Below are 7,544 nucleotides of genomic sequence, written 5' to 3'. Positions count from 1 at the left end.
GAGGGTTTTCGCAGAGCAGGTCGCGCGCGGACAATACGATAACACGTTGCTGTTGCTAGCGTTTAAACGCTTGCCAGTCAATATTTTGCCGTGCACTGGTAGTTCCCGTATAGCTAGCGTATTTACCGTACGATAGTGCTAAAACTTTCCAGTATTACGGGTGTCTCGCTCTGAGATTTCGGAGGGACTGTTGTTCGCGCATAGAAAAATTTGAAGTTTAGCGCCGCACCGACGCATTGCCACTCCACTGGATCACACGCTCTTTCCTGTTCAGACGCGCATACGGAATGTTTCATCTAAGATTTTACACAATTTTAAAAATAGGCTTTTTGAGTTATAATACCGCATTTTGGCATAGCATTGTCGGCCGTGTAGTACATCAGAATACAGCTAAAATGTGCTAACTACCGCTCGTCCTGTCCACTTCTCTTCTTACGCCCTGTTCCTGTCGTGATTCTTTTTACCCTCGAGCATGCTCGTTCGAGTTTGAAACTAGTTGATATTCGCTTCGAGTTTTAAACTATCTCTAAGAGCACCGGTCCCATCAAGTAGGATAGGAGCGATCCTCGCTTTAGAACCACTAAAGCACCGGCCTAATGCCGCTTACGCATATCCAGGTGGGCACGGAGACTGTGCCACGGCGCAGTTTGCTAACCGATTCCCTTTCGCCATGCAGATCGTTATCTGTCTAATCAGCAACCTGCTGATTCCCGCCCTGGCTTGAGTATCTCCGGGTTCCTCGTCAGGACGGGCCTTCCACTGCCACGAAGATGGGGCGGCCATATGCACCCCTTCCCCGGTTTCAACTCATCGCCATTTCCGTCAATCTTATTGCTGGAACCTGAGATGCCTGTCCTCGAGCAACCCTGGAAAGACTCATCGCCATCAAGAGCAGCCAATCCCCCAGCTCTAAATGGAGAGCCACTGTCGACGCAGTTTTGTGGGCTCGCAGACTGTGCCACGGCGCAGTTTGCTAACCGATTCCCTTTCGCCATGACGGTCAGTCAAACATACGCACTCTATGCTAAAAAATCGAGCAATTACTTCTTCGTACAGCTCGCGAGCCCACAGTGTTGTGTCGCTATTGCTCCTGAATGTGCCCATGTTGTCCGCCTGTTACTAACCCTATCCGGTGATGCAGAAACAAATCCTGGCCCTGCTAACCTAGACACTGTCCTGACCGAACTGCAAAAACTAACCGCAGGCCAAGCGCTACTTGTAGAAGAGATAAAGGACCTTAAAGTACAGCTGACAACAACAGACAAAACAATGAACGACCTTAACAACCGCATGATCGATTTATAGGCCCACTCCCTACGCCAAGACATAGAAACCCTGCAAGCGACCTCAACTGAGACAACTCGCCTTGTTTCAGAGTTAGAGGCTCGCATTTATGATGCTGAAAACCGATCACGCCGTCGTAATGTGATCTTCTATGGAATCCCTGATACCACTACTAATGAGACATATGCTCAGTCTGAGGAATTAGTCATCCAGATTTTCCATGAAAACTTACAAACTGATATTAACCCCGCAGACATAGAACGGGCACATCGTTTAGGGAAACATTCAGAAGATCGGAATCGCCCAATAATAGTAAAATTCATGCACTGGAAAACTAAAGACGGTCTTTTATCAAATGGCCGAATGCAGAAAGAAACAAAATACAGTATAGGCGAAGACTTCACTCGCTCTGTCCAGAAAGCAAGAAAACATCTGCTGGCATTCGCTAAATCCAAATCAGTAGCTTACTCTCTACGTTGCAAAACCTTGTGCATCGGCCCAGAACGGTATATTTTCGACGAGGCTTGGAACATCTAGATTTGACCTTTCATTTTCCATAGTCTACACCAACGTTCGCAGTTATCTTTCGAAGCGAGAGCTCGTGTCCAACATCATATCATCAACAGGCAGCAATCTGGTCATCTTAACAGAAACCTGGCAAAAAAATTACGTCACCGATACCAAAGTTTTGGCAGACCTACCTGACTTCCAAGTTTTTCGAAATGACCGCGAAGGATCAAGGGGCGGTGGTGTTCTCATAGCCGTTCATAGCCAAATTTTATGTACTATGATAAATATGAAATCAAAGCTTGAAATACCCTGGTTACTATGTCTGGCATCACCAAAAACAGTGCTACTGGGAGTCTGCTACAGGCCTCCCCATCCCATAACCCGATTTTTGAAACGAACTCAATAATAACTTAATTCATCTGGCAACAAGCTACCCAAATCCCTCCATTCTCCTTTTCGGGGATTTTAACTTCCCAAACATTGACTGCTGCAACCTCCCATCTTCTTCAATAGCAGGTCCTGTAGAGGAAAGGAATTTCATTGACATCTGTTTGAACTTTAATTTAACACAACTAGTATCACAACAAACGCGCGTCACGCCTGAATCCGAAAGCATTCTGGATCTTATTTTTACAAATAACCCGAATGCCCTCCTTTCCGTTGCATATATTCGAGGAATTAGTGACCATAATGTCATTCATGCTACCTTCTCATTTCCTGTAACACCAAATAAGGCTCAAAAGAAAACTATAACACTTTACGAAAAAGGTAATTATGACGCGATAAATCATGAACTTGATACCTTTTTTCCCAGCTTCGAAGCTGCATGTCACACTCAATCGATCCAAGATAACTGGGAGATGTTTAAGAATAAGTTAAATGATTTCGCTAATAAATATATACCAAATGTCATTATTCGACCCAGCAACTAAAAACCATGGTTCACTAAATCCTTAATAAGGCTAGAAAATAAAGAAAGCGTCTCTATCGCGCGGCTAAAAACAACTCATCCTGATGGCAAACCTACTACGAAGCAGAAGATGAATATTTGACTGCGATCCCCAGCGCAAAGCGTTTATTTTATGCTACTACACTTCCAAATTTGTTGCGCAGTAACCCAAGAGAATTTTGGCAAGTAATAAACCCTCACCCACAACGCGCTATCACTCTCACCAATGATTTACAAGATACCATTACCGATGCTGAATGTGCCGACGTTTTCAATTCCGCATTTGCCACTGTTTTCACGAAAGAAATCGAAACGCCCTTTTCGTTTCCTTTTTCCAATATGGAAGATACCATGCCAAACATCACATTTTGTGAAGACGGAATTTCATCCATAATCCAGAAGACTAAGCTGTCGTTATCATTTGGCATTGATGGTATTAACTCTAAAATTCTAATGAACACGAGACACACGGTTACACGGTTACTTCATACTTGTCATTGCTGTTCTCCCAGTCACTTTCTTCAGAAACCATGCCAGATGATTGGAAAGTGGGAAAGGTCGTTCCAGTCTACAAATCAGGCAACAGAAACTCTCCATTAAATTACCGACCTATCTTCCTAACAAGCGTGCCATGCAAAACCATGGAACATGTCATCTACTGTCAAATCATTTCTTTCTTAGACTGTAAGAGCTTTTTTCATCCCTCGCAGCATGGGTTCCGCAAAGGTTTCTCCTGTGAAACCCAATTAGCTCTTTTTGTTCATGACTTACACACTAGCATGGACACTAATGTGCAAACTGACACAATCTATCTGGATTTTGCGAAAGCCTTTGATAAGGTATCTCACCAGCGCTTGTTACTAAAACTTCAACTGCTGAACCTAGACCCTAACGTTATAATGTGGATACAGGAATTTTTACCAATCGTACGCAAATGGTTTTAGTCAACAGTAACTTATCTAGACCCCTCCCAGTAATTTCCGGCGTGCCCCAAGGATCTGTCCTTGGTCCTCTGTTGTTTTTAATATACATTAACGATTTACCTCAGTGTATTTCTTCTAATATACGCATGTTCGCAGACGACTGCGTCATTTACCGCACAATCACTAACATATCTGACCACACTGCTCTCCAGAACGATCTAATCAGCTTTCAGAATGGTGCAACAATTCACTAATGACGCTAAATGCCAACAAATGTAAATGCGTGTGCTTCTCCCGCCGGAGCAGCCCCTTTTGTTTTCCTTATACAACATTAACACACCTCTGGAACTAGTGCAGTCTTACAAATACCTAGGTGTAGCCCTCTCTCATGATTTGCCTTGGAGCACACATGTCACTAACATTATTTCCGCAGCTAACAAAACCTTAGGCTTTCTGAAACGTGTCCTGCGAAACGCCCCGGAACATGTAAAATTACTAGCTTATAAATCACTTGTCAGGCCAAAACTTGAATACGCATCGCCCATTTGGAATCCGCACCAAGCATATCTTGCCGACGCAGTAGAATCAGCTCAAAATCGCGCTGTTAGATTTATTCATCCATCGTACTCATATAATATCAGCGTTTCATCTCTCAAAGCAGAATCTCGTTTATCATCACTTTTCTGTCGACGTGGCATTACCAGCCTTTCACTGTACCACAAGTTATTTTTTTCGTCCCTTAATCAAGCACCATACATCACAGCAGCAGCACGCATATCATATCAAACCAGCCATCCGCTTTAGGTTGCGCGCCCACGTGCCCGGACCACATTTCTTTTCCGAACCGCCACAGACTGGAACGGCCTTCCCCACGAAATCGCTTCTACTACCTGCCCATCTTCGTTTTTGCAACTTGTATCTGACCATATTTTCAATAACTGTTTACCATGATCCTCATTGTTTGTATAAAAACCCACCCCTTATGTAATGCCCCTACGGGGGACTTTTAAGGTAATAAACTGAACTGAACTGAACAGTAGCATCTCCTTCAACGCAAACACGGTACGAAGGAGCGGGCCGAAAAGACGCGGCAATTGGTCTATTTTATGGTTTCACGTAATGCAACGGCTCTGAGAATAACTGCAGTTAGAGCTCTCAGGAACCCGGGAAAAAATATCAGCTGTGGACGATATCGTGTAGCGAACCGCGGAAATCAAATTTCAGCGATGGCGATACAGACTCGACACTTCAAGTGGTGGCCGCCGCGGTGGCTCAGTGGTTATGGTGCTCGGCTGCTGACCCGAAAGACGCGGGTTCGATCCCAGCCGCGGCGGTTGAATTTCTTTGGAGGAGAAATTCTAGAGGCCCGTGTACTGTGCGATGTCAGTGCACGTTAAAGAACCCCAGGTGGTCGAAATTTCCGGAGCCCTCCACTACGGCGTCTCTCAAGCCTGAGTCGCTTTGGGACGTTAAACGCCATAAACCAAACCAAACCAAACTTCAAGTGGTGGTGTTAGCAGGAATATAGATTCACTTGACGCCGTGCGCACACAGCTTAGGTCGTATAAACACACGTTCACACAGAACTCGTGAGAAGCGCTCCCGCCGACTACGCATTCGCAAAGGGGGCAAGACCACTTGGATGCTCGATAAAAAAAAAAGACTGCAGTTATGTGCAGTGAAGTGGCAGTACGGCGCGAAAATGATCGATGATCCAGGCGCTTAAGTCCAGAAGCTTTGGTATCTAACGATTTTCCGGGCCCAGTAAAGCTGCGAAAGCAGCTTTTTGCCTGGAAATCCTTCCAGTTGTTCTGAAAAAATAAATTCAATTCAATTCAATCCCCTAAAATTAAGGTTAGGCTGTTAAATATTCCTGGGGAAGCGGTGGCAAATAACACTGGCTACGCAGTGCGCAATTTTTTAAGGCATTTTCTTGAAACACTTCAGTTCCAGTAGCAGTAGTTACAGGCAGCCCTTAATTATGGTTAGGGAAGGAGCCAATGTTTGCTTTAAAATAAAATATTCGCAAATTTGGTGGATTTGGCTCTATAATACGAACGAAAAATTGTTTGCAATGACTTTTTATCTCTTTCCCTTTACGAAAGATCTATATTGAGATATTAATGAGAATAATTACAGTTTAGAAAACAAAAAGAAATAAATATTCTAGAAGAAATTGGAGTCGGACAAGCACAAATTATTGCGCATAATAGATTCAAGGGCAAGGGCAAGAAGTTTCGCGCGTCACTTCACGGCGGCTCGCGGACGCTACCGTTCCCAAGGTACACACACACCTAGAGCAAACACGTGGAGGGTTGAGCTGGACAATATTCTCGTCGCGCAGAAAATACTAAGATTAAAATTCTTACACAACATGTACAAAAATAACACTGCTTTGACAAAGCACTTTATATGAAGCAGGTGCATTACGTCTTCTCTAGGAGAGACGATGATAGCAAAATTAGAGCTTACTATGCAATATAAATGTGTTTAAATATTGAGTTTTTCCTTACACAATTCACGACTGCCACTAGGTTCCGAATAAAGTGATGCCTGTTACTGAATGTAGCATTCAGTGTCTTATTCATCGAGGTTTGTTCTATTGAGACCCTACATTACTTTGTGCACTGTTTATACGTATTTCCATTTTGTTCTTATAAAAATTACTGTACTCTATGTTTCCAGTAATATTCAGTTTACTGTTTGGTCGTTGTTAACCGATGTATGCATGTGCGGTATGGTGAACTTTCTGCCATTGTGTGACCCCTGTACTTCAACTCCCTGTAATAATGTCTTGTGACGATGTAGGTATTCTGACTAAGTGAATAAATAAATGGACGAAGCTATGCCCTATACAGTAAGCCCCACAATATGTGAAAACAAAAACCGAAACCAGCACGGGAGTTCACCAAAATCATCTTCATTCCTAATTCTGCGATGCAGTCCTGTGATGTAGACAGTGCCGCGATCGCAGGTTTTCGCATCACCCCAGTTGTGTCGCTTGTAGCTGCCAGCTTTCCAGAGCTTTCGACTGCAGCGCTGCCAGAAACTGGTGTTGCCATTACGGCGTTCGAGTCAATGCGAGTAGCTACATTTGTTCCACCTAAATCAGTATCCGTCCACTGGAAGCTTAACTGAAACGAAACATTTCGCCGTTTTATGCACCAGGATTGCGGTACAGCGAAAGTTACCAGTTATCTTTGAAAGCGTTTAAGATAGGAAACATCAGCAAGGGAATGCCGGAGGCGAATGAGTATGAGAAGTGTTAGGTATATGCGACTATGATAGACGCATGGGTAAGAAATGAATGAGAGACATACGAGTGCGAGATGTATGAAGGACATATGAGAGTGTAGCAATAATAACCTGGTACCAGAACTGCCATGCAAAGTTTCCTTTGTTTTTCCAAAAGAACACTGATGACGGAATTCGCTTAGCTAAATTTTTCGCGCGCAATATACGCGTGATTCATGAAACGAACTCATGCTGCAGATGAGAACAACGTATACGACTAATGTCAAGAGCATATAAGCGGCAAGCGAAGCATAGATAGACCGCGATTATTTTCGAAGACTCTATAGGCTAATTCTTGAAAGCCGCTTACAGCAAGAAATCGAAAAGATTAGTTATTCACAAGATATTTGATTAATGCCGGCCTACATCCCTGTTTGAGCTCTGTGCGTAAAAGCTGCCGTCAGTCCGAGTATAGTACATGGAGGATGCGCATGGCAGCAAAAGTGCGCGTATGTGTTTACATGTATGAAGCTCAACTGTGTCCTGGTTGGTGCTAGTGTTACGAGCTATAGGACTGTAATGACATCGTTTGCGAAAATTACTCCACTGGGTAAAATGCATTCCGCTACGTAAAGCTGTAAAAA

The 7,544-nt window shown here is 43.7% G+C and overlaps 1 pseudogene; it reads left to right on the top strand.

Moving 5' to 3' along the window:
• Positions 1–993: 993 nt before the first annotated feature.
• LOC149338349 (uncharacterized) lies at positions 994–1,821 on the top strand (annotated as a pseudogene).
• Positions 1,822–7,544: the final 5,723 nt, after the last annotated feature.

The sequence above is a fragment of the Amblyomma mixtum genome, chromosome 6, assembly GCF_055824585.1.
Source record: "Amblyomma mixtum isolate Tamu chromosome 6, ASM5582458v1, whole genome shotgun sequence".
NCBI classification, from domain to species: domain Eukaryota; kingdom Metazoa; phylum Arthropoda; class Arachnida; order Ixodida; family Ixodidae; genus Amblyomma; species Amblyomma mixtum.
Note: the sequence above shows the minus strand (reverse complement) of the source record. Positions and strands in the feature narration are given on the sequence as shown.